The sequence below is a fragment of the Diceros bicornis genome (assembly GCF_020826845.1).
Source record: "Diceros bicornis minor isolate mBicDic1 chromosome 1 unlocalized genomic scaffold, mDicBic1.mat.cur SUPER_1_unloc_2, whole genome shotgun sequence".
Lineage (NCBI taxonomy): Eukaryota > Metazoa > Chordata > Mammalia > Perissodactyla > Rhinocerotidae > Diceros > Diceros bicornis.
The window spans coordinates 4,891,509-4,918,001 of record NW_026690855.1 but is presented as its reverse complement, the minus strand read 5'-3'; positions in this window follow the sequence as shown (position 1 = coordinate 4,918,001).

Sequence of the window (26,493 nt, the reverse complement as noted above, 5' to 3'; positions counted from 1 at the left end):
AAGTGGCTTTACACTGCAGTTCAATCTGTATTCAGGGTCTCACTAGCATATCATGATGACCACTATTGCTTATCACAGTTTGCCAGTATCTGATAGTAACATCTTCATATGAGAGGATTTAAAATTTCAGTAACACTGGGAGATTGTATCTATAACATCCATAAAACGAAAGTCCAGTATGTATAAAATTTCTTGCTTCTATCTGTATACGACTATCCTGATAATTGCCTTTATCAACATTGCAGTTAACTACCTTCAATCAGGAATTCTTCCCCATGTAAAGCAAGAAAGTTCTTGCTGACCTCTGCTTCCAAGTACTTTACAGGAGGATCTGCCTCTGAGAGCTTTTAAACTTTCCACTGCAGTGGGGCGAGTATTACTCTAACATCCATTCCATGAACCTATTCTGTGGTGAGCAACTCTTAAAGATAGCATTTTAGGATATGTTAAAGTGCCTTTTCCTCTTTGTCGCTCATTGCCTGCACTGAAGCTCTCTTCCCAACCGAAAGACAACTCACCACTGCTCAAACAAGTTTGAAAGTAGCTGTAGGAACAGTGTGCTATGACAGCTTTCCAACTATCACTACAGGTGGTGCAGATGATCATTACCATCCATTCAATAAAAGTTGACTGTTCAGAGCAACTCCTGCTTGTAGGTGTTTAGGATCATCTTGAGAAGAGTCTTTTAATTACTGCAGTTCAATCTGCTTTCGGGGTCTGAGTAGCATATTATGATGAACACTATTGATTAACACAGGTGGTCAATATCATAGGTTACATCTTCATATGAGAGGTTTTTCAGTTTCACTGCAGCTAGAGGAGAGTATCTATAACATCCATAAAATGAAAGTCAAATGTGGAGAAAAATCTCATCCTTGCATCTATATAGAATCTTCTTGCAAATTGCCTTTTCCCTCTTTGCAGTTAACGACCTTCACTCAGGCTCTCTCTCCCAAGACATGCAAGAAAATGTTTGCTGAACTCAGCATGCAAGTATCTCTGAGGAGGATTTTCCTCTGAGATCTATTAAACATTTCACTGCATCTGGGAGAGAATATCTCCAACATCCATTCCGTGAACATACTCTGTGCAGAAAAACTCTTCCTTTTAGGTATTAGGATCATATGGTAAATTGCCTTTTCCTCTTTGCTGTTCATTGCCTGCAATGATGTTTCCTTCACTATATAGAGACAAAACAGCACTGCTCAACCAATTTTGCCAGTAGCTGTAAGGAACATCTTCGTATGAGAGATTTCAAAGTATTACTACAAGTTTTGCTGATTATATTTAACATCCATTCCATTCAAGTTGAATCTTCAGAGAAACTCCTGATAGTAGCTGTTTAGGATCATCTTGAGAAGAGATATTTAATACACTACAGTTCAATCCACTTTCAGGCTCTCATGAACATATCATGACAAACATTATAGCTTAACACATGTGGCCTATATCTGTAAGTAACATCTTCATCTGAGATGTTTTAAAATTTCAGCACAGCTGGGAGAGGCTATCTATAACATCCGTAAAATGAAAGTGAAATATGCAGAAAATCTGTGGCTTGTCTCTTTATGGGATCAGCCTGCATATTGCCTTTAGATCACTGCAGTTAACGACCTTCGCTCAGGCTCTCTATCTCATGTAATGCAAGAAAGTGTTTCTTAACTCGCCTTGCAGGAATCTTTAAGGACGATCTTCCTCTGAGAGCTTGTAAACTTTTCACTGCAGCTAGGAGAACCTATTCATTACATCCATTCCATGTAAGTACTCTGTGGAGGAAAACACTTGCTTTTAGCTTCTTTGGATCATATTGTCAATTGCATTCTCATCTTTGAATTTCATTCCCTGCCCTCAGGCTTCTCCCCGATGTAAAGAAAAAACACCACTGTTAAACCTACTCTGCCAGTAGCGATTAGGAACACCTTCCCATGAGAGTTTACACTTTTCACCACAGCTCAGAAAAAAGCTCTATCACATCCATTTAATGAAAGTACACCGTGAAGATAACTTCTGCTTATAATTGTTTAGGGTCATCTTCATAAGTGACTTCAAATACACTGCAGTTCAATCTGCGTTCAGGGTCTCACTAGCATGTCATGACGAACACTATTGCTTAACACAGGTGACGAATATCTGTTAGTAACATCCTCATTGGAGAGGTTTTAAAATTTCAGTACGGCTGGGAGACAGTATATGTAACATCCATAAAATGAAATTTCACTTTGGAGACAATCTCTTGTTTATATCTGTATAGGATTATCCTGAAAATTGCATTTTACATCATTGCTGTTAACGACCTACACATAGGAGTTCTCTCCTTGTAATGCCAGAAAGTTCTTACTGAACTTGCTTGCAAGTATCTTTAAGGAGCACCTTCCTCTGAGAGCTTTTAAACTTTCCATTGCAGCTGGGAGAGAATATCTATAACATCCATTCCAGGAACATACTGTGTGGTGGAAAAGTCTTCCTTTTAGTTTTTTGGATCACATAGTAAAGTGCCTTTTCCTCTTTGTAGTTCATGTCCTGCACTGAGGCTTCCTTCCCACAGGAAAGACAAAATACCACTGCTCAACGACGTTTACCAGTAACTCTTTGAAACACTCCTAGGAGAACTTTCAAACTATTACTACATGTGGTGCAGATTATCATTACCCTACATTCAACGAAAGTGGACTCTTCAGAGAAACTCTGCTTGCAGCTGTTTGGGATCATCTTGAGAAGAGACTTTGACTATACTGCAGTTCAGTCTGCCTTCAGGTTTTCAGTAACGTATCATGATAAACACTATTGCTTATCACAGTTGGCCAATATCTACATGTAACATCTTCATATGAGTGGTTTTCAAATGTCAGTACAGCTGGCAAAGGGTATCTATAACATCCATCAATTGAAATTCAGGTGTAGAGAAAATCTTTTGCGTGTATCTGTATAGGACTATTCTGAAAATTGCCTTTTCCAACGTTGCAGTAAATAACCTTCATCCGTGCTCTTTCTCCCAAGTCAGGTAAAAAATGTTTGCTGAACTCAGCTTGGAAGTATCTTTAAGGAGGCTCTCCCTCTCAGAGCTTTTAAACTTTTCACTGCAGTGGGGAGCGAATATCTATAACATCCATTTCAGGAATGTACCCTGTGGAGAAAAATTCTTCCTTTTAGCTTTTTAGGATCATATTGTAAAGTGCCTTTTCCTCTTTGTCGTTCATTGCCTGCACTGAGCCTCCCTTCCCAATGGAAATACAAAACACTCCTGCTCAATGACCTTTGCCAGTAGCCATCAGAGCATCTTCTTAGGAGAGCTTTCGAACGATCACTACAGGTGGTGCAGATTATTGTTATGATCAACTCAAAGAAAGTTGACGCTTCAGAGAAACTCCAGCTTGTGGCTGTTAAGGGTCATCTTGAGAAGAGACTATTAATAGACTGCAGTTCAAACTCTAGTCAGGGTCCCACTAGCATCTCATGATGAATTATATTGCTTAAGACAGGTGGCCAATATTTGAAAGCAACATCTTCATCTTAGGGGTTTTAAATTTCAATAGTGCTGCGAGAGAGTATCTATAACATCCATAATATGAAAGACAAGTTTGGTGAAAATCTCGTTCGTGTAACTGTGTACGTTCATCATGCAAATTGCCTTTTCCCTCATTGCATTTAATGGCCTTCACTCAGATCTCTCTCCAAAGTAAAGCAAGAAAGCGTTTGTTGAACTCAGCTTGCAGGGTCCTTTAAGAATGATCTTCTGACAGCTTTTAAAATTTTCACTGCAGCTGGGAGAACTTATCTATAATATCCATTCCATGTAAGTACCATGTGGAGGAAAACACTTGTTTTTAGCTTCTTCAGATCATATTGTCAATTGCATTTTCATCTTTGCATTTCATTGCCTGCACTCACGTTGCCTCCCTGATTTAAAGAGAAAACACTACTGCTAAACCTACTCTGCCAGTAGCTGTTAGGAACACCTTCCTTTGAGAGTTTCAACATTTCAACACACCTCGGAAAGAAGCTTTACCAAATCCATTCAATGAAAGTATACCGTGAAGAAAACCTCTTCTTGTACCTGCTTAGGATTATGTTCATGAATGACTTTAAAGGCACTGCAGTTCAGCCTGCATTTAGGGTATCATTAGCATATCATGATGAACACTATTGCTTAACACAGGTTGCCAATATCTGTTAGTAACATCTTCATATGAGAGTTTTTAAATTTTCAGTACAGCTGGAGAGAGTATCTATAACATCCATGAAATGAGAGTTCAGTGTGGAGAAAATCTCTTGGTTGTATCTGTATAGGAGTATCCTGAAAATTGCCTTTTCCACCATTGCAGTTAACGACCTGCACTTAGGAATTCGCTCCCAGGTAAGGCAAGAAAGATCTTGCTGAACTCAGATGGCAAGTAGCTTTCAGCAGATCTGCCTCTGCGAGCTTTTGAACTTTCCACTGCAGCTGGGACAGAATATCTATACCAAACATTACATGTAAGTACACTCTGTGGAGGAACATACGTCCTTTTAGCTTTTTAAGATCATCTTACAAAGTGCCTTTTCATCTCTGCAGTTATTGCCTGCACTCAGGTCTCCTCCACAACGTAAAGACAAAACACCACTGTAAACCTACTTTGCCAGTTGCTGCTAGGAGCACATTCCTATGAGATGTTAAAATTGTCACCACAACCGGGGAAGAAACTCTATCACATCCATTCAACGAAAGTACCGTGTGAAGAATATCTTTACGTGTCGCTGTTTAGAATCATACTCATGAGTGACATTAAAAACATTGTAGTTCAGTCTACCTTCAGGGTCTCACTAGCATATTATTATCAACACTATTGTTTAACACAGGTTGCAAATATCTGTTAGGAATACCTTCATATGAGAGGTTTTAAAATTTCAGTACAGATGGGAGTATCTATAACATCTATAAAATGAAAGATCATTGTAGAGAAAATTTCTTGCTAATATCAGTATAGGACTATCCTGAAAATTTCCTTTGCATCCTTGCAGTTAACAACATTCACTTAGTAATTCTCTCCCTATTTAATGACAGAAAGACCTTGCTGAACTCAGATTGCAAGTAGCTTTCCGCAGGATCTGCCTCTGAGAGCTTTTAAACTTTCCACCGCAGCTGGGACACAATATCCATAACATCCAGTGCATGAACGTACCCTGTGCAGAAAAACTCTTCCTTGTGGATTTTTGGACGATGTGGTTCAGTGACTTTTCCTCTTTGCCGTTCATTGCCTGCACTGAGGCTGTCTTCCCAATGGAATGACAAAACACCACTAAGCAACCAAGTTTGCCAGTAGTTTTCAGGATCATCTTACTAGGAGAGCTATCACTACAGGTGGTGCAGATTATCCTTACCATCCATTCGATGACAGTTGACTCTTCAGAGAAACTCCTCCTTGTAGCTGTTTAGGATCATCTTGAGAATTTGAATACACTGCAGTTCAAACTACATTCAGGGTCTCACTAGCATATCATGACGAACATTTTTGTTTAACACAGGTACCCAATAAGTGTAAGTAACATCTTCATATGAGAGGTTTTAAAATTTCAGTACACTTGGGAGATAGTATCTATAGCATCTGTAAAAGGAAAGGCCAGTCTGGAGCAAAATTCTTGCTTGCATCTGTAGAGGACTATCCTGAAAATTGCCTCTCCCAACATTGCTGTTAATGACTTTTACTTAAGAATTTTCTCCCTGGGGCCTGCCTGGTGGCGCAAACGGTTTCGTGTGCATGCTCCACTTTGGTGGCCTGGGGTTTTCAGTTTCCCAACCCTGGGCACGCACCAACGCACTGCTTGCCAGGACATGCTGTGGTGGCGTCCCATATAAAGTAGAGGAAGATGGGCACAGATGTTAGCTCAGGGCCAATCTTCCTCAGCAAGGAAGAGGAGGATCAGCATCGGATGTTACCTCAGGGCTGATCTTCCTCCCAAAAATAAAAGAGAATTCTCTCCCATGTAATGCCAGCAAGTTCTTGCTTAACTCTGCTTGCAAGTACGTTTAAGGAGCATCTACCCCTGAGAGCTTTTAAACTTTCCACTGCAGCTGGGAGAGAATATCTATTGTATCCATGTAATGAACATACTCTGTGGAGAAAAACATTTCCGTTAAGTTTTTGAGGATCATAATGGAAAGTGCCTTTTCTTCCTTTTGGTTCGTTGCCTGCACTGAGGCTGCCTTCTCAATGGAAAGACAAAATACCACTGCTCGGGCACTTTTGCCGGTAACAACTAAGGAAATAACTTCGTGCCCTGTTTCTCTTCCTTCCAGCAAATGAGGTCCACCTTCCTTAACCAGGTTGGGGACATATTGCCATTTCAGGCCTTGAGAAGGAATATCACATTCCTTTGAGAAGGCAATTTCTGATCCCGGGTTCTCAGTAGAGCTCTAGGAACGAGTTAGTAATTGAATTTCAATGATTACTGGAACTTAGCTGAACTATGTATAACACCCATTGTTGGAAATAACTTCATGCCCACTATCTCTTCCTTCCATCTCATAAAGATCAGAAACCTAAAACAGGTATATAACAGAATACAGTTTCAGGCCTTGAGATTGAATCTCATATTCCTTTGAGAGGGCACTTTCTGACCCAGGCTTGTTAGCAAATGTCTAGAAACGACTTTGTATATGAGTGGCAATCATCACTACAGCTGAGCTCATCTGTATAAAATACCCATCCCTGAAAGTATCTTTGTGCTCACTCGCTCTTCCTTTCAGCTAGTGAGAATCACCTTCTTAAACCAGGTTTAGAACATAATGCTATTTTGGTCGTTGAGAGCAAATCTCACATTCCTCTGTGAAGACACTTACTGATAACTTCTTGTAAGTAGATGTCTAGGAACAAGTTTATATTGGAGCATCAATCAGTACTACAACTGAGTAAAATGATTTATAATACCCATTCCACGAAATAGCTTCATGTAAAAACTCTCTTCCTTCTAGCACTAAGCGTCACTGAACTAAACCAGTTTTGGATCATATTGCCTTGTTGGGCCCTGAGAAGGATTCTCGCATTCCTTTGAGACGGCACTTTCTGATCCCAGAGTGGAAGTAGATGTCTAGGAACAAGTTTGTATATGAGTGGCAAGCGTTACTACAGCTGAGCTAAGCTGTGTATAATACCCATTCCTGAAAATAACTTTGTGCCTCATCTCTCTTCCTTCCAACTCATAAGGATCACAAAGCTAAACCAGGTTTGGAACATATTGCCATGTCACTCCTTGAGATGGAATCTCATATTCCTTTGAGAAGGCACATTCTGATCCTGTCCAGAATGTTGAAGTCTAGGAATAAGTATGTATGTGAGTGTTAATCGTTACTAGACCTGAGCTCAACTGTCTATAACAACCATTCCAGGTAATACTTTTTGCCTCATCTGTCCTCCTTCAATCTCATAAGGATCACAAATATAAACCAAGTCTCATGCATCGTGCCATTTCAGGCCTTGAGAATGAATCTCACACTACTTTGAAGGTACTTTCTGATCCCTGCTTCTAAGTAGCTGTCCAGGACAAGATTCTATATAAGTGGCAATCGTTACTACAACTGAACTATTCTTTGAGTAACACCCAATCCTGAAAATAACTTCATACCCAATCTATCTTCCTTCCAGCTCATAATGAAGACCTTCCTCAAGCAAGTTGGGAACATATTGCCATTTCAGACCTTGAGAAGAAATCTCACATTCCTTTGAGACAGCAGTTTCTGATCACAGCCTGCACGTAGACGTCTAGGATCAAGTTTGTATGTGATTGGCAATCGCTAATAGAGCTGTGCTTCTCTCTTCCTTCCATCTCGTAAGGATCACAAACCTAAATCAGGTTTGGAACATAATGCCATTTCAGGCCCTTGAGAACAAATCTCACACTCCTTTGAGAAAGCACTTTCTGATCCCGGCTTGTAAGTAAATGTCTAGTAACGAGTTTCTAAATGAGTGGCAATCATTACTACAGCTGAGCTAAACTATGTATAAGAACCATTCCTCAAAATAACTTCCTACCCCATCTCTCTTCCTTCCAGCTCTAAAGGATTACATTCTTAAGCAAGGTTTTGAATGTAATACCATGTCAGGCCTTGAGAATGAATCTCACGTTACCTTGAGAAGGAACTTTCTGATCCCAGCTTCTAAGTAGATCCCTAGAAACAAGTTTGTATATGAGTGGAATCATTACTACAACTGAGCTGAACTATGAATAACCCCTATTCCTGAAAATAACTTTGTGCCGGTCTCTCTTCCTTCCAGATCAGAAGGCCCACCTTCCTCAACCACGTTTGGAACATATTGCCATTTCCGGCCTTGAGGAGGAATCTCATGTTCCTTTAAGAAGGCATTTTCTGATCACTGCTTCTAAGTATATGCCCAAGAACAAGATTCTATATAAGTGGCAATCGTTAGTACAACTGAGCTATTCTATGAATAACATCAATTCCTGGGAAAAAACTTCATGCTCAATTTCTCTTACTTCCAGCTCGTAAATACCACCTTCCTCGACCAAGTTTGGAACATATTGCTGTTTCAGACCCTCAGAAGGAATATCACATTCCTTTGAGAAGTTGCTTTCTGATCCTGGGGTTATGTAGATGTCTAGGAACAAGTTTGTATATGAGTGGCAATCATTACTACACCTGACTTAATCTATGTAGAAAACTCATTCATGAAAATGTCATTGTGCCCAATCTCTCTTCCTTCCATCCAATAAGAATCACAAACCTAAGCCAGGTTTGGGACATATTGCGATTTTGGGCCCTGAGAAGGAAAGTCACATTCCTTTGTGAAGGCCCTTTGTGTTCCCGACCTGTATGTAGGGAACTTGTTCTGTGAACAAGTTTGCATATGAGTGGCAATCATGACGACAGGAGCTAACGTATGTATAACAGCCATTCCTGGAAATCACTTTGTGCCTAATCTCTCTTCCTTTATCTCATCAGGATCAGCTTGCTCAACCATGTTGGAACATCATGGTATTTTGGGCCTTGAGAAGGAACCTCATAGAGTCCAGCCCCATGGTGTAGTGGTTAAGTGTGCACCCTCTGTTGCTGGTGGCCCGCGTTCAGATACCGGGCACACACCGACACACAGTTTGTCAGGCCATGCTGTGGTGGCATCCCACATAAAGTGGAGGATGATTGGGACGGATGTTAGGTCTGGGCCAGTCTTCCTCAGCAAATAGAGGAGGATTGGCATGGACGTTAGCTCAGGGCTGATCTTCCTCACAAAGAAAAAAGAGAGGGAACCTCATATTCCTTTCAGAAGGAACCTTGTTATCCCGACTTCTAAGTAGAAGTGTAGGAACAGGTTTTGTTTGGCAATCATTACTACAGCTGAGCTAAACTGTGACTAACAGCCATTCCTGGAAATAGCTTCATGCCCAAACTCTCTTCATTCCGGCTCGTAAGGACCACCTTTGTCAACCAGGTTTGGAACATAGTGCCCTCTCAGGCCTTTAGAAGGAATCTCACATTCTTTTGAGAACACACTCTCTGATACCAGCTTCTAAGTAGATATCTAGGAACAAGTTTGTATAGACGTGACTGTCATTACTACAGCTGACAAACTTGGTATAACACCCGTTCCTGGAAATCACTTTGTGCCTAGTCTCTCTTCTTTCCATCTCGTAAGGATCACAAACCTAAACCTGATTTGGACCATAATGCCATTTCAGTCCTTAAGAAGGAGTCTCACAGTGCTTTCAGAAGGAATGTTCTGTTCCTGGTTTTTACGTAGATGTCTAGGAACAAGTTTGTATATGATTGGCAATCATTACTACAGTTGAGGTGAACTTCACGTAACACCCATTCCTGGAAGTAACTTTGTGCCTAATCTCTCTTCCTTCCATCTCATAAAGATCACAAACCTAAACCAGATTTCGAACCTACTGTCATTTTGCACCTGGACAACAAAACTCACATTCCCTTGAGAAGGCTCTAAGTAGATGTCTAGGAAAACGTTGCTATATGAGTTTCAATCATTAGTAGAGGTGAGCTTTATTTTGTGCAACACCCATTCCCGGAAATAACTTTGTGCCTTATCTCGCTTCCTTCAATCACGTAAGGATCACAACCCAAAACGAGGTTTGGTAAATAATGCCAATTCGGCCATTGAGAACGAATCTCACATTTCTTTGAGAAGGCAATTTCTGATCCTGGCTTGTAAGTAAATGTCTAGGAGCAAGTTTGAATATGAGTGGCAATCATTACTACAGCAGAGGTGAAATATATATCACCTATTCTTGAAAATAACTTGGTGCCCAATCTCTCTTCCTTCCAGCTCGTAAGCATCACCAACCTAAATGTTCTGGAACATACTGGCATTCGGACCCTGAGAAGGTATCTCACTTTCTTATGAGAAGGCACTTTCTAATCCCAGCCTATATGTAGATATGCAGGAACAAGTTTGTAAATGAGTGACAATCATTATTAAAGCGGAGTTAAAAGGTGTATAACACCTAATCCCTGAAACAACTTTGTGCATAATCTCTCTTCCTCCCATGTTGTAAGGATTACTTTGCTCACCCAGGAACATAATTTGGAAAACAATGCCATTTCTGGACCTGAGAATTAATCTCACATTCCTTTGAGAAGGAAATTTCTGATGCAGGCTTCTAAGTAGAAGTCCATGAACAAGTTTGTATATGAGTGGCAATCATTCCTACAGCTTAGCAAAAGTATGCGTAACGCCCATTCCTGGGAATAAATTTGTGCCTAACCTCTCTTCTTTCCATCTTGTAATGGTGAAAAACCTGAACCCGGTTTGGAGCATAATGCCATTTTGTGCCCTGAGAACGAATCTCATACTCCTTTGATAAGGCACTTTCTGAACCACCTTGTAAGTAACAGTCTAGGAACAAGTAGCTATATGAGTGGTAATCGTTAGTACAACTGAGCTAACCTATGTATAGCACCTGTTTCTGGACATGACTTCATGCCCAATCTCCCTTCCTTCCGGCTGCTACAGATCTCCTTCCAAAAGCAGGCTTGTAAACAGGGCCATGTAGGGCCTTGAGGCAGGATCACTCTCAAATGCCTTGGAGAACACAATTTCTTTTCCGGGTTTGAATGTAGACGGTATGAAACACCTTGGTATCTGAGAGGCATTCATTACTACAGCTGAATTGAACTATGTATTACAACCATTCCTGATAGTAACTTCATGCCCAATCTGTCTTCCTTCCAGCTCCCAAGGGTCGCCTTCCCAAAGCAGGTTTTGCACAGGACCATGTAGGGCCTTGAGAGAGAATCTCACGCACATGCCTTAGAGAAGGAACTTTCTTATCCCGGTTTGTAAGTAGATGGTAAGAAACATCTTTCTATCTGAATGGCATCACTACTACAGCTGAGTTAAACTATGGATAACGCCAGTTCCTGGAACGAAGTTCAGGCCCAATATCCCTTCCTTCCGTTACATGAGGATCGCCTTCCTAAGGAAGGTATGGAACGAGGACCATGTAGTGCCTTGAGACAATCTCACTCACAAGCCATAGAAAGCACACTTAATGATAGCGGATTCTAAGTAGATGGTTAGGAACACGTTTGTATCTGAGTGGCAAGAATTGCTACAGCTGAGCTAAACTAAGTATAACACCCATTCCTGGAAATGACTTAGTGCCCAATCTCCCTTACTTCCAACTCCTAACGATTGCCTTCTCAAAGCAGGTTTGGAAACAGGACTGTGTATTGTCTTGCAACAACATCTCACTCATAAGCCATTGAGAGCGCGTTTTCTCATACTACAGTCTAAGTAGACGGCTAGAAGCATGTTTGTATCTGAGTGGCAGGCATTACTACAGCTGAGCTAAACTAAGTATAACTCCCATTCCTGGAAATTACTATGTGCCCAATCTCCCTCCTTCCAGCTCCAAAGGATCACTTTCCCAAAGCAGGTATGGAAACAGGGCCATGTAGGGCCTTGACACAGGATCACTCTCAAATGCCTTAGAGAACGGAATTTCTTATCCTGGGTTGGAAGTAGATGGCTAGAAACATCTTTGTTTGTGAGTGGCAATCATTACTACAGCTGAGTTAAACTATGTATAAGACCCATTCCTGGAAACAACTTGGTGTCCAAACTCCCTTTCTCCCAGCTTCTAAAGATCGCCATCCAAAACCAGGTCGTGCACAGGGCCATGGAGGGCCTTGAGAGAGGATTTCACACACATGTCTTAGGGAAGGCACTTTCTTATCTCGGCTTGTAAGTAGATGGAAAGAAACATCTTCCTATCTGAGTGACAATCACTACTGAGGCTGAGTTAAACTATGTATAACACCCATTCCCGGAAAAAACTTCTTGCCAGATCTCCCTTCCTTCCAGTGCAAAAGGATCGCCTTGCCAAAGCAGGTTTACACAGGCCCATGAAGGGCCTTGAGAGACAATCTCACATGATTTAGAGAAAGCACTTTCTTATCCTGGCTTGTATTTAGATGGTAAGAGACATCTTTGTATCTGAGTGGCAATCACTACTACAACTCGGATAAACTATGTAGAGCACCCATTCCTGGAAGTAACTTCATGCCCCATCTCTTTTCCTTCCCACTCCTAAAGATCGCCTTCCCAAAAAGGTTTTGCACAGGCCCACATAGGGCCTTCAGAGAGAATCTCACTCACTTGCCTTAGACCGGGCACTTTCTTATCCTGGACAGTAAGTAGATGTTGTGAAACATCTTTCTATCTTTGTGGCAATCACTACTAGAGCTGAGTGAAACGATGGATACCAGCCATTCCTGGAAGTAACTTCATGCCCAATCTCCTTTCCTTCCAGCTCCTAAGGATGGCCTTCCCAAAGAAAGTTGTGCACAGCACCATGTAGGGCCTTGAGACAGAATCTCAGTCAAATTCCTTAGAGAAGGCACTTTCTTATCCTGGCTTTGTGAGAAGATGGTAAGAAACATCTTGGTATCTGAGGGGCAATCACTACAACAGCTGAGTTAAACTATGGATAACATCCATTCCTGGAAGTACCTTCATGCCCCATCTCCCTTCCTTCCACCTGCTAATGATCACCATCCGAAAGGAGGTTTGGAAACAGGGCCGTGGAGTTCCTAGGGACAGGAACACTCTCAAATTCCTTAGAGAACACACTTTCTTCTCTCGGTTTGTAAGTTGACAGAAAGAAACATCTTTGTATCCAAGTGTGAATCATTACTAGCTTTTGGGTTAAGGTTCGTGTTAGAGTTTGGGTTAGGGATCGGGTTAGGTTTAGGGTCAGGATTAGTGTTCGGGTTCGGGTTAGGGTTAAGGTTAGGCTTAGGGTTCAGGTTAGGGTTTGTGTACTGGTTTGGTTTAGGTTTAGGGTTAGGGTTGGGGTTAGGGCTAGGGTTAGGGTTAGGGTCAGGCTTAGGTTTAGGGTTAGCTTTCGGGTTCGGGTTAGGTTTAGGGTTAGTGTTAGGGTTATGGTTGGGTTCCGCTTAGGGTTAGGGTCAGGGTGCAGGTTAAAGTTCAGGCTGGTTTATGGCTAGGGTTACATTTAGGATTGGGGTTAAGGTTAGGCTTAGGATTCTGGTTAGTGTTAGGGTCGGGTTAGGCTTTGGGTGAGGGTTAGAGTTAGGGTTCGGGATTGAGTTATGGTTAGGCTTAGGGTAAGTGTTACTGTTTGCTTAGAATTAGGGCTATCATTGCCTTCCCGTTAGGGTTAACGTTCGGGTTATTGTTAGGGTTCAGGTTAGGGTTAGGGTTATGGTTCCGGTTAGGGTTTAGTTTAGGGTTAGGGTTGGGGTGAGGGTTAGGGTTCTGGGTAGGGTTGGAGTTAGGGTTCGTGTACTCTTTTGGTTTAGGTTTAGGATTAGAGTTAGCCCTCAGGTCAGTGGTTGGGTTAGCTTTTGTTTAAGGTTCGTGCTAGGGTTCAGGTTAGGGTTAGGGTTAGGTTTAGTGGTCTGGTTAGTGTCAGAGTTAGTGTTAGGGTTAGTGTTAGGGTTAGGGTTAGGGTTAGGGTCGGGTCCGTCTTCAGGTTAGGGTTAGTGTTAGGGATCGGTTTAGGGTACGAGTTAGGGTTAGGGTTCGTGTTAGGATTAGGGTTAGGTTTAGGGCTATGGTTGGGTTCGTGTTCGGGTTAGGGATAGGGTTCTGGTTATGGTTAGGGGTCAGGTTCTGGTTCGGATTAGATTTAGCATTAGTGTTCACGTTAGGGCTAGGGTTCGGGTTCTGGTTAGTGTTAGCATTAGGGTTAGGTTTCAGGTTAGGATTAGGGTTAGGCTTAGGGTTAACGTTAAGTTTAGGCTTAGGTTTAGTATTATGGTTCGATTTCGGGTTAGAGTTAGAGTTAGGATTCATGTTAGGGTAAGGGCTATGGTTTGGGTTAGCATTAAGTTTAGTTTTAGTGTTACTATTTGGATTAGGGTTATGGTTATGTTTCAGGTTTGGTTTAGGGTTAGCTTTAGCGTTAGGTTTCACGTTAGGGTTAGGATTACGGTTGCCTCCAGTTTAGGGTTGGAGTTGGGTTATGTATAGGGTTATGTTTAGTGTTCGGATTAATGTTACGATTAGGTTTCAGTTTCGGTGTAGGGGTAGCCTTAGCTTTAGGGGTCGGGTTAGTGTTAGGGTTAGGGTTGGATTCGGGTTAGGGTTAGGGTTAGAATTAGGGCTGGATTTAGGGTTATGGTTTGGTGTAGTGTTAGGTTTAAGGTTAGGTTAAGGGTTGGGGTTAGGGTTAGGATTGGGTTTAGGGTTAGAGTTAGTGTTCAGGTTAGTGTTAGGGTTAGGGTTCAGCTTCAAGATCATGTTAGGGTTAGGGTTAGTGTCGAGCTAGGTGTCGGGATAGGGTTAAGGTTACGGTTCATGTTAGGGTTTCTGAAAATGTTAGGGTTAATATTCGTGTTAGGATAATGGTTAGCTATAGGGTTAGGGTTGGGTTCATGTTAGGGTCAGATCTCTGGTTCAGCTTAGGTTTAGGTCTCAAGTTCTTGTTCTGGTTAGTGTTAGTGTTACGTTTAGGGTTATGTTTAGGGTTAGGATTAGGGTTACAGTTATTGTTAGTGTTACACTTAGGGAGAGGTTAGTGTTCGGATTAGGGTTAGGGTTAGGGTTCAGGTTCTGGATTGTGTTAGGGTTTCGGTTATTGTCGGGTTCGGCTTCGTGTCAGGGTTAGGTTTTGAGTTCAGTTTAGTTAAGGATTAGGGTGAGGGTTAGGATTAGAGTTTGGTTTCGGGTTACTATTAGGGTTGGGGTTGGGGTTAGGATTAGGCTTCGGTTTAGTGCTAGGGTTAGGGTTAGTGTTAGGGTTGGTTTGGGTTAGGGTTAGAGATTGTTAGGGTTAGGGGTAGGACTGGGTTAGGGTCAGGGTTCGGGTTTGGGTTAGGATTAGGGTTAGTGTTAGGGTTTGGGTTAGGGTTAGGCTTCGGGTTAGCACTAGGGTTAGGGTTAGGGTTAGGGTTGGGTTACAGATAGCATTAGGGTTCAAGTTTAGGTTAGGGTTAGGGTTCGTTTAGGGTTATGGTTCGGGTTAGGGTTAGGGTTGCTGTTAGAGTTCAAGTCATGGTTAGGCTTAGGGTTAGGGCTAGGTTTACTCTTAGGCTTTGGTTGGGTTAGGGTTAGGGTTAGGGTTTGGGTTAGTGTTTGTGTCATGGTTAGTCGTCAGTTTCTGGTTAGGGTTAGGGATAGCGATAGTGTTCAGGTTAGTGTTAGGGCTAGAGTTCGGTTTAGGTTTGGTTTTGGGTTAAGGTTAGGGTTCGGATTCGGTTTATGTTTAGCGTTAAGTTTAGGTTTCGGGTGAGGATTAAGGTTAGGGTTAAGGTTACAGTTAGGGTTGGTGTTAGGGTTAGGGTACAGGTTAGGTTTAGAGTCAGAGTAAGAGTTAGAGTAAGAGTTAGGGTTAGTTTTATGATTCGACTTCAGGTTAGGGTTTTGATTAGGTTTCGTGTTAGGGTAAGCCTTACAGTTTGGGTTAGGGTTAGGTATAAGGTTAAGTTTAGTTTTAGGGTTAGTGTTTGGATTAGCGTGAGGGTTCCTTTTCAGGTTAGGGATTGGTTATGGTTAGGGTTAGGCTCGGGTTAGGCTTCAGGTTAGGATTAGGGTTAGGGTACGGGTTAAATTTAGGGCTAGGGTTAGTGTTCCGGTACGAGTTAGTGTTAGGGTTAGGCCTAGGGTTAGTGTTAGAGTTGGGTGCAGGTTCAGGTTAGGGTTAGGGATATGGTTACTCTTAGGGTTAGGTTTATGGTTATGGTTGGGTTCCGGTTAGGTTTAGGGTTAGGGTTCAGGTTAGGGTTAGGGTTAGGATTAGGGTTAGGATTAGTGTTAGTTTCAGGACAGGGTTATGGTTAAGGTTACTGTTAGGGTTACGCTTAGGCTCTGTTTGGGTTACAGTTAGGTTTAAGGTTAGGGTTCAGGTTAGGGTTCGGGTTAGTGTTAGTGTTAAGGTTCAGGTTAGGGTCTGGGTTAGGGTTTAGGGTTTGGGTTGCGGTTAAAGCTAGTGTTAGGGGTCTGTTCAGTGTTAGGGTCAGGGCCAGCACCGGTTTTCTTTAGGCTTAAAGTTAGTCTTAGGGTTTAGGGTTAGGTTTATGATTAGTGTTAGGTTTATTGTTGGGCTAGGGTTGGGGTTAGGCTTCGTTTTGGGGATCTAGGTTGTTTTAGGGTTAGGGTTGCCATTCGGATTAGTGATAGGGTTACTGCTATGGTTTGGATTATGTTTAGGCTAAGGTTTATGGCTAGGTTTAGAGTTGGGTTAGATTAGGGTTAGGGTTAGGGTTAGGTTCGGGTTAGGGTTAGTGTTAGTTTTCAGGCTATGGTTAGGGTTAGGGTTAGGTTTAGGGTTACTCTTAAGGTTAGGGTTAGTGCAAGGGTTAGGGTTCGGTTTTGGCTTAGGGTTATGGTTAGGTGTAGGATTAGAGTTAGTGGTCTGATTGGGGTTCTGGTTCCACTTCGGGTTCGGGATTTGGGTTAGGGTTAGAGTTAGGGTAGGATTAGGCTTCGGGTTAGGGTTAGGGTTAGGGTTTGCGTTAGGATTAGGGTTAGTGTTAGGGTTACAGTTCGGGTTCGGGTTTGGGTTACATTTAATGGTAGGATGGCGTCATGCTTTGGGTTACAGTTACCATTTGGTTCAGGTTAGTGTTTGAGTTAGGATTATGCTTAGCGTTAGAGTTCTGGTTAGGTTTAGGGTTAGTGTTCAGGTTAGGGTTTAGTTGGGTTAGAGCTAGTGTTTGCTTTAGGTTTAGGGTTAGTTTTAGGGTTAGGCTAAGGGTTCAGTTTAGTGTTATGTTAGGGTTAGGGTTCGGATTCACGTTAGTAATTGTGTTCAAATGTGGTTTAGGGTTAGGTTTTGGGTTAGGGTTTGGGTTAGATTTAGGGTACCACTTAGGGTTAGGGTTATGGTTCGGGTTAGTGGTAGGATTAGGGTTTGAGTTAGGGTTAGCTTTAGTGTTAGGGTTCAGGTGGGTTAGGGTTAGCATTCTTGTTAGGGTTATTGGTAGGTAGAGTTTTAGGGTTAGGTTTGGGGTTGGGGTTAGGGTTCATGTTAAGTATACTGTTAGGATTAGGGTTAGCTTTCATGTTAGGATTAGGGTTGAGTTAGATTAATGGTTAGGATTAGGGTTATGGTGTAGGTTAGGTTTAGGGATAGGGTGAGTGTTAAAGTTAGGGTTCAGTTTCAGGTTACGTTTAGTGTTAGATTCAGGGTTTGGTTTCAGGTTAGGGCTAGAGTTGGGTTCACGTTAGGGTTCTGGTTAGGCTTATGGTTTTGCTTAGGTTTAGGTTTAGTGTTATAGTTAGTGTTCAGATTTGGTTAGGGTTAGGGTTCGGGTGGGATCCAGTTAGGGTTAAGGTTAGGGTTAGGCTTCTTATTAGCGTTAGCACTAGGGTTCAGGTTAGGTTTAGCGTTACGATTAGGTTTAGGGTTAAGGTTATGGTTAGGTTTATGCCTCAGGTTATGGATAGGTTAATGATTCTTGTTAGGGTTAGGGTTGGGATTAAGGTTAGGTTTATTGTTGGTGTTAGGTCTCTAGTTAGGGTTAGGGTTAGGATTCATCTACATGTTAGGTTAGTGTTCGGATTCAGTTTAGGGTTAGGGTTATGATCAGGTTAGGGTTAAGGTTAGTGTTACTGTTGGGGTTAGAGTTAGCATTAGGGTTCTGTTTAGGGCGAGGTATTACTATTCTGGTTAGTGTTAGTGTTAGTGTTAGGATTCAGTTTCAGTTTACAGTTAGGATTGCTTTCAGGTTAGGTATTAGGGACAGGCTTAGTGTTCGGGTTAGCTTTATGGTTTGGGTTAGGTTTCCGTTTCAGTTTAGAGTTGGCATTCAGGCTCTAGTTAAGGTTACCGTTAGGTTTTCGGTGCCGTTTAGACTTAGCATGCAGGCACGGGTTAGTGTTACTGTTCTGTTTACGCTAAGGGTGAGGCTTCTGGTAAAGGTTAGGGTTATCGCTAGAGGTCAGTTTAGTTTGGGGTTACAAGTAGGCGGGGTCAGTGTTAGCTTTAGGCTATGTTTTGGGTTCTGTTTAGGGTTAAGTTTAGGTTTCAGGTTCAGTTTAGATTTAGGGTTTTTTTCAGTTAGTGTTGTATTTAGGGTTAGGGTTCAGTTTAGGCTTAGTATTAGCATGCAGGTTAGTGTTAGTGTTAGGTTTAGAGTTAGGGTTAGGGTTTGAGTTATGGATAGGGTTTGGGTTCGGGGTCGGTTACGGTTAAGGTTAGAATTAACCCTAACCTTGGGCACTTAGACGGCCAGGGCTTCACTACTCCAGAGAAGAGGCTGGGATCTGTCGCCTGAAGGGCACTCCAAGGGTGGCCCCAGATCCTTAGGCCTCCGTCCTGCTGTGGCCAAACTCACTGCCTTGCCATATGCCTGTCTCCGCACTTGTGACTCTACATTGGCTTTCCTCTACTTGGCTGGTGTTGAAAAGTACAGGCGTGGGGTGATGACATGGTTTGGTCATTCCAGGAAGAAATGAGGCCCGGGACGAAGAAGCTGGCTGAGGCTGAGCCTTGACCTCGCACCCCAGTCTGCCTTGGCAGCCAGGGCCAGACTACCCCTTCCAAAGAAGGGAAGCAGGGTGGCGAGCTGATTGGGTGTGAGGGAATAGGAGGGAGACAACAGCTGAAGCCAAGTCAAGAAGGGCAGCGTTCCTTCTTCACCTGCACGTGGCAGGTGCGAGAAAGCGCCCCAGTTGGTCAGAGACAAGCAGGCTGGTGAAGCGTTCAATGAGGACCCCCGAGGCCCGGTGGCCGTGCCTGCGCCATTGGCCTGACACATTGAACCCAAGTCCGTAGGGGTCCCTGAGCAGCCAGAGAAAGATGAGCCCATGAGAGAGGTAGGCAAGGTGGGCAGGTTGAGTCCACATCTCTCCTCAGGTCCCCGAGGGAGAAAGAGAGAGACACAGAGAAACAGAGAGAGAGAGAGAGAGAGCTCTAAACTATGAATCACTGCCTCCACCACTGGTGCCAACTCACACACCATCCCACTTCCCCCTGCCACCCCCATGTCCGCCCCTGGGCCAGCCCCACCACAGAGAGTTTGGTTCCTTGTCACTTCCATGGTGTCCCTTGGGACCTGATGCCAGAGCAGGGGAAAACTTTCAAAGGTTTCCATGTCCCTATCCATGAGAATGGTCTTCTTCCCCTCTCAAATCTTTAAACCTCACCCCGAACATCCTCCTTTGCCTTGAACTGAGGATAGTACTGAAGAGGAGAACTCTGCCATTGTGTTGAGAGACTCAGTTTCCCTTGTTTCTCCCATCTACACATGTTATTAAGCTTGAAATTGGTGTTACAATTAGGCTTAGGGTTATTGTTGGTTAGGGCTAAGGTTAGGGTTAGGGTAAATGTTAGGTTTATGGCCATTGCTAGGGTTAGTGTTAAGGTAAGTGTTAGATTTAGGGCTTGGTAAAGTTTCATGCTTCCTTTTAGATCCAGGGTTAGGGTCAGGTCTAGGACTGGTTTAGGGTTAGGTCCAGGGCAAAGAGTAGGCTTGGTGTTACAATTAGGGTTAGGCTTATTGTTGGTTACGGCTGTTTAGGGTTAGTATTTAGATTAGGGTTATGATTAGGTTTCGGGTTCGGGAAAGTCTTAGCTTTAGCATTAGGTTTCTTGTTAGGGTTAGGTTTAGAGTTAGGGATAGGTTTAGGGTTAGGGTTAAGGTTGAGTTCAGATTATGGTTAGGGTTAGTGTTAGGTTTTAGTTTCGGATTAGGGTTAGGGTTAATATTAGGGTTCAATTTAGGGTTAGAGTTAGGGTTAGGGTTATGGTTGGGTTTGGATTAGTGTTTCGGTTAGGGTTAGTGTTAACATTAGGGTTAGAATTATGGTTAGAGTTCGGTTTAGGGTTAAGGTTAGCAATAGGGTTCAGGTTAGGTTAATGTTATTTTTGTGTTAGGGCTAGTGTTCGAGTTAGGGTTAGGGTTTGGTTTCAGGATCAGGTGAGAGTTAAGGTTAGAGTCGGGCTAGGATTAGGGTTATATTTTGGGTTATGGTTCGGGTTAGGGCTGCTGGTAGTGTTAGGGTTAATTTTCCTGCTATGTTTAGAGTTAGGTAAAGTTAGGGTTTGTTTTGGGGTTAGAGTTAGGGCTAAGTTTCGGGTTCATGTTCCAGATAGGGTTAGGGTTATGTTTTGTTTTTTTTGTTATGGTTAGGATTAGGGTTACTGTTAGGGTTATGTTCACGGTTAGGGTGAGATTAGTGTTTGGTTTAGGGTTAGGGTTAGGGTTTGGGTCTCGATGGAGTTAGGGTTACGGTCGCATTAAACTTTGGGTTTGTGTTAGTTTTAGGGAAAGGGTTAAGGGTGGGGTTAGAGTCAAGGTTAGGGTTAGGTTAGGGTTATGGTTAGGATTAGGGTTAGGGTTAGTGTTCACCTTAGGGTTAGGGTTAGTTTTAAGGGTAGGGTTGCGTTCTGGTTCGGTTTAGGGCTAGCTTCCCGGTTCATGTTCATGTTACAATTAGGGTTAGGATTAGGGTTACTCTGAGGTTTAGGCTTACGTTTATTGTGAGGTTTGCCTTCGGATTAGGGTTAGGTTTCAGTTTTGGGTCGGGATAAGATTAAGTTTAAGCTTAGCATCGGATTAGGCTTCGGGTTAGAGTTACTTTTGTGGTCCGGTTTAGGGTTTGGGTTAGGGTTAGGCTTATGCTTGGGGCTAGGTTTAGGGTTAGGGTTGGGTTGGGTTAGGGTTACTGTTAGGGTTCATGTTAGCCTTAGGGTTATGTTTAGTCTTAGAGTTAGTGTTCAGATTAGGGTAAGGGTTAGCTTTCATGTTCGGGTTAGGGTTAGTATTAGCCGTAGGTTTTGGGTTAGGGTTAGGACCTGGGTTCGGGTTAGTGTCGGTTTTAGGTTATGTTTAGTGTTAGGGATAGGGTTAGGGTTGAGTTTATGGTTAGTATTAGGGTTAGGGTATGGTTTTGGGTTCAAACATGAATTAAAGTTAGGGTTAAGGTCGGGTTAATTTTAGAGTTAGGGTTTGGGTTAAGCTTAGGTTTAGGGGTAGTGTTAGGTTTAGGGTTCAGTTTTGGGTTAGGGTTATGGTTATCATTCAGGTTTGGGTTAGGGTTAGGATTAGGTTGGCTTATGGTTAGGGTTAGGGTTCATGTTAGCGTTAGTGTTAGCGTTAGTTTTAGGTTTAGAATTATTTTTCATATTAGGGTCAGGGTTAGTTTTTGGGTTCAGGTTAGGGTTAGGATTAGCAGTAGGGTTCGTGTTAGGGTAATGGCTAGGTTTCAAGTTAGGGTTGCGTTTGGGTTAGTGTTTGGATTCGGTTGAGTGTTAGGGTTAGTGTTAGAGTCAGGGTTAGTGTTGGGCTTATGCTTAGGATTAGGTTTAGGATTCGGGTTAGGGTTAGGCTTAGGGTTAGGGCTAGGGTTAGGTTTCAGCTTAGGGTTAAGTTTAGAGTGCGGCTTAGTGTTAAGGCTAGTGTTCTAGTTAAGTTTAGGTTTAGTATCATGGTTAGGGTTCAGGTACGGGTTACAGTTAACGTTAGGTTTCATGTTAGTGTACAGTTTAGTGTTAGAATTAGGGTTAGGGCTAAGGTTAGGGTTAGGATTGGGTTGGATTAGTGTTAGCATTAGGGTTAGGATTAGGTTTAGGGTTCGGGTTAGGTTTAGATTTAGGGTTCGGGTTCGGGTTAGGGTTAGGGTTACTGCTAGGTTTTGGGTTATGGTTAGGCTTAGAGTTAAGGCTAGGTTTAGGGTTACGATTCGGTTGGCCTAGGGTAAGGGTTAGGGTTTTGGTTAGGCTTATCTTTAGGATTAGTGTTAGGGTTAGGGTTAGGGTTAGGATTGGGATTATGTTTAGGATTAGATTCTGGATTCGGGTTAGAGTTAGGCTTACGGTTAGAGCTAGAGTTAGGGTTCAGCTCAGGGTTAAGTTTAGTGTGCGGCTTAGTGTTACGCCTAGTGTTCTAGTTAGTTTAATGTTAGTATCATGGTTAGGGTTCAGGTTACGGGTTACGGTTAACGATAGGTTTCATGTTAGTGTACAGTTTAGGGTTAGAATTAGGGTTAGGGCTAAGGTTAGCATTAGGATTGGGTTGGATTAGTGTTAGCATTAGGGTTAGGGTTAGGTTTCGGGTTAAGTTTAGGGTTCGGGTTAGGTTTAGAGTTAGTTAGGGATTGGGTTAGGGTTAGGTTACTGTTAGGGTTTGGTTTATGATTAGGCTTAGAGTTAAGGCTAGGTTTAGGGTTACGGGTGGGTTGGGTTAGGGTAAGGGTTAGTGTTCTGGTTAGGCTTATGGTTAGGATTAGTGTTAGGTTTCAGGATAGTGTTAGGGTGAAGGTTACTGTTAGAGTTAGGGCTGGTGCTCGGGTTAGAGGTTGGTTGGGTTAGGGCTAGGGTTTGGTTTAGGTTTAGGGTTAGCTCTAGGGTTAGAGTAAGTGTTCGGGTTAGGGTTAGATTAGGATTAGAGTTCGGTTTAGTGTTAGTATTGGGCTTGGGTTCAGTTTAGGGTTAGCATTCAGGTTAGTGTTCGGGTTAGGGTTAGGGTATGTGTTAGGCTTAGGGTTATAGTGTGGGTTAGTGTTGTGGTTCGGGTTAGTGTTAGGGTTCATGTTTGGGTTAGAGTTAAGGTTCATGTTCGGGTCAGGGATACATTTCTGGTTAGGGTTTGGGTTAGGTTTAGAATTGGGTTTTGTGTTAGGCTTAGGGTGCGTGTTAATGTTAGTTTTAGGGTTTACGTTAGGGTTAGGGACAGATTTAGTGTGATGTTTAGGGTTAGGGCCATTGCTAGTGTTAGTGCTAAGGTTAAGATTAGTTCTAGGGCTTGATCAATTTTTATTGTTCGTTCTAGAGCCAGGGTTAGTGTCAGGTCTAGGACTGATTTTGGGTTATGTCTAGGGCAAGCAGTAGGCTTGGTGTTACTATTAGGGTTAGGGTTATTGTTGGTTAGGGCTAAGATTAGGGTTAGGGTAGATGTTAGAGTTATGGCCATTGCTAGTGTTAATGCTAAGGTAAGGGTTAGATCTAGGGCTTGGTGAAGGTTTACGTTTCCTTCTAGATCCAGTGTTAGGGTCAGGTCTAGGACTGGTTTAGGGTTAGATCCAAGGCAAAGAGTACGCTTGGTGTTACAATTAGGGTTAGGCTTATTGTTGGTTACAGCTAAGGTTAGTGTTAGGGTTAGTGTAAGGGTTAGGGCCATTGCTAGGGTTAATGTTAAGGTTGGGTTATGTTTAAGGCTTGGTCAAGCATTAAGGTGTGGGTTAGGGCTAGCATTAGCATCAGGACTAAGACAACGTGTGGGTTAAGTTTAGGGTTAAGGTTAGGTTTAGGGTGAAGTTTACCGTTTAGATGAGGGTTAGTGTTGCTTAGGGCTAGGGTAGGGTTACTCTTAAGGCTAGGGCTGGTTTATGATTAGTTAATGCTGGGTTATGATTAGATAGGGCTAAGATTATTGTTATGGTTATTATTAGTGATAGGGGAGGTGGTTTGAGTTTCGGTTAAGTTAGGTTTAGCGGTAGGTATAGGATTAGAAATAGGGCTAGGTTTTGCATTAGGACTGGTTTAGGGCTACAGCAATGGTTAGGGTTAGGGTTACGCTTGGGTTACGTGTAGGGTTAGGGTCAAGGTTAGGTGTGGGGTAGTGTTAGGGTTAGTGTTATAGCAAGAGTTATCATTAGGGTTGGGATTAAGGCTAGGTTTCATTATTATATTTAGGGTTAGGTTTCTAAGTTTATGGCTAGATTTATTTTTAGGTTTAGGTTGAACCCAACTTTAGCTAAGATGAACCCAACTTTAACTCTAAGCCTAAGCTTATCGCAAGCCCTAAAACCAGCCCTAGCACTAACCCTAATCGTATGCCTACCCCTAACACTCAGTGTAACTGTAACCCTAAGCCAACTCTAACCCTAACTTTAACCCTAGTCCTAGCCCTAGCCCTAACAGTAACACTAACACTAGCATAACACTAACTCTAACCATCCTCCTAATCCAAACCAAAGCCCTATGCCTACTACTACCCTTTCCATTGTCCCAACCCTAAGGCACACCCAACACTAACGTCAGACCTAATCCTAATCCTACCCCTAGCCATAACCTCAAAACCACCCCATTCTTGACTCAAACAACCTCCCCTAACACTAATAATAACCATAACACTAATCCTAGCCCTATGTAATCATAACCCATCCCTAGCTAATCATAACCCAGCCCTAGCCCTAAGAGTAACACTACCCTAGCCCTAAGCAACACTAACCCTAACCCAAACAGTAAACCTCACCCTAAACCTAACCTTAACCCTAATCCTAACCCTCATATTGTCTTAGACCTGACGCTAACGCTAGCCCTAGCCCACACCTTAATGCTTGACCAAGCCTTAGACATAACCCTAACTTTAACATTAACCCTAGCAATGACCCTAACCCTTACACTAACCCTAACACTAACCTTAGCCGTAACCAACAATAAACCTAACCCTAATTGTAACACCAAGCCTACTCTTTGCCCTGGACCTAACCCTAAACCAGTCCTAGACCTGACCCTAACCCTGGAGCTAAAAGGAAGCATGAAACTTTACTAAGTTTCATGGTAAATCTAACACTTACCTTAGCACTAACCCTAGCAATGGCCATAAACCTAACATTTACCCTAACCCTAACCTTAGCCCTAACCAACAATAACCCTAAGCCTAATTGTAACACCAAGTCTACTCCTTGTTCTGGACCTAGCCCTAAACCAGTCCTAGACTTGACCCTAACCCTGGCTCTAGAGCAAACCGTAAACATTCACCAAACTCTAGAACTAACCCTAGCCTTAGCACTAACATTAGCAATGGCCCTAACCCTAAACATAACACTAAATGTATCCCTAACCCTAACACAAACCCTAAAACTAACAGTAACCCGCACCCTAGACCCAACCCAAAACCAAACACTAAACCTAACGCAAACCCTAACCAGAACTGTATCCCTGACACAAACACAAACCATAACTCAAACCCGAACATGAACCCTAACACTAACACGAACCACAACACTAACCCACATCATAACCCTAAGCCTAACATGTACCCTAACCCTAACCTGAACACTAACCTGAATGCTAACCCTAAACTGAACCCAAACCCAAATACTAACCCTAACCAAAACTCTAACCCTAATCTAACCCTAACCTGAACACTTACTCTAACCCTAGAACTAAGCCCAAACCTAAATCAAACACTGGGCCTAACCCAACCAACCCCTAACTCGACCACTAGCTCTAACCCTAACATGAACCCTACCCCTAAGCCTAACCCTAACCCAAACCAAATCGTAACCATAACAAAAAGCATAACCCCACCCTAACGCTAAACGTAACCTGAACCCGAACCGTAAGCATAACCTTAACACTAACCCTAATCCTACCCTAACCCTAAACACTAACACTAACACTAACCCTAAATAAAACCAGTGCCCGTACCCTAACCCTAACATTAACCATACCCATAACCCTAGCCCTAACCCCAACCCCAACCCTAACGCTAACCTGAAACCTAAACCTAACTGTAACCTGAACTCTAACCCTAACACTAACACTAACCCTCAAACAAACCCTAACCCGAACACAAACCTTAGACCTTACTGGAATCCAAACATAAGCCTAACCCTAACCCTAACCCTAACCCTCAGCCTAACACTATCCTGAAACCTAACACTAATACTAACCATAAACCTAACCAGAACCTTAACCCTTACCCTAACCCAACCCAACCCTAAAACTAAACCTAGCCTTAACTCTAAGCCTAACCATAACCCAAACCCTAGCAGTAACCCTCAGCCTAACACGTACCGGAACCCAAAACTTAACCCTAAACCTAACCCTAACCCTAATGCTAACCCTAACCGAACCCAAACCTAACACTAACCTTAGCCCTAACCCTAATTCTAACCCTAAACTTTACACTAACATGAAACCTAATGTTAACCACAAACTGTACCTGAACCCTCACCATGATCCTAAACTTAAACCTATCCAGAACACTAGCCCTAACACTAAGCCACACTCTAACCTTAACCCTAAGCTGAACCCTAACCCTAGCCCTAACCCAAATCCTAAACCTAAACCTAAGCATAATCACAACCCTAACCCTAACCCTAACACTAACCATAAGGCTCA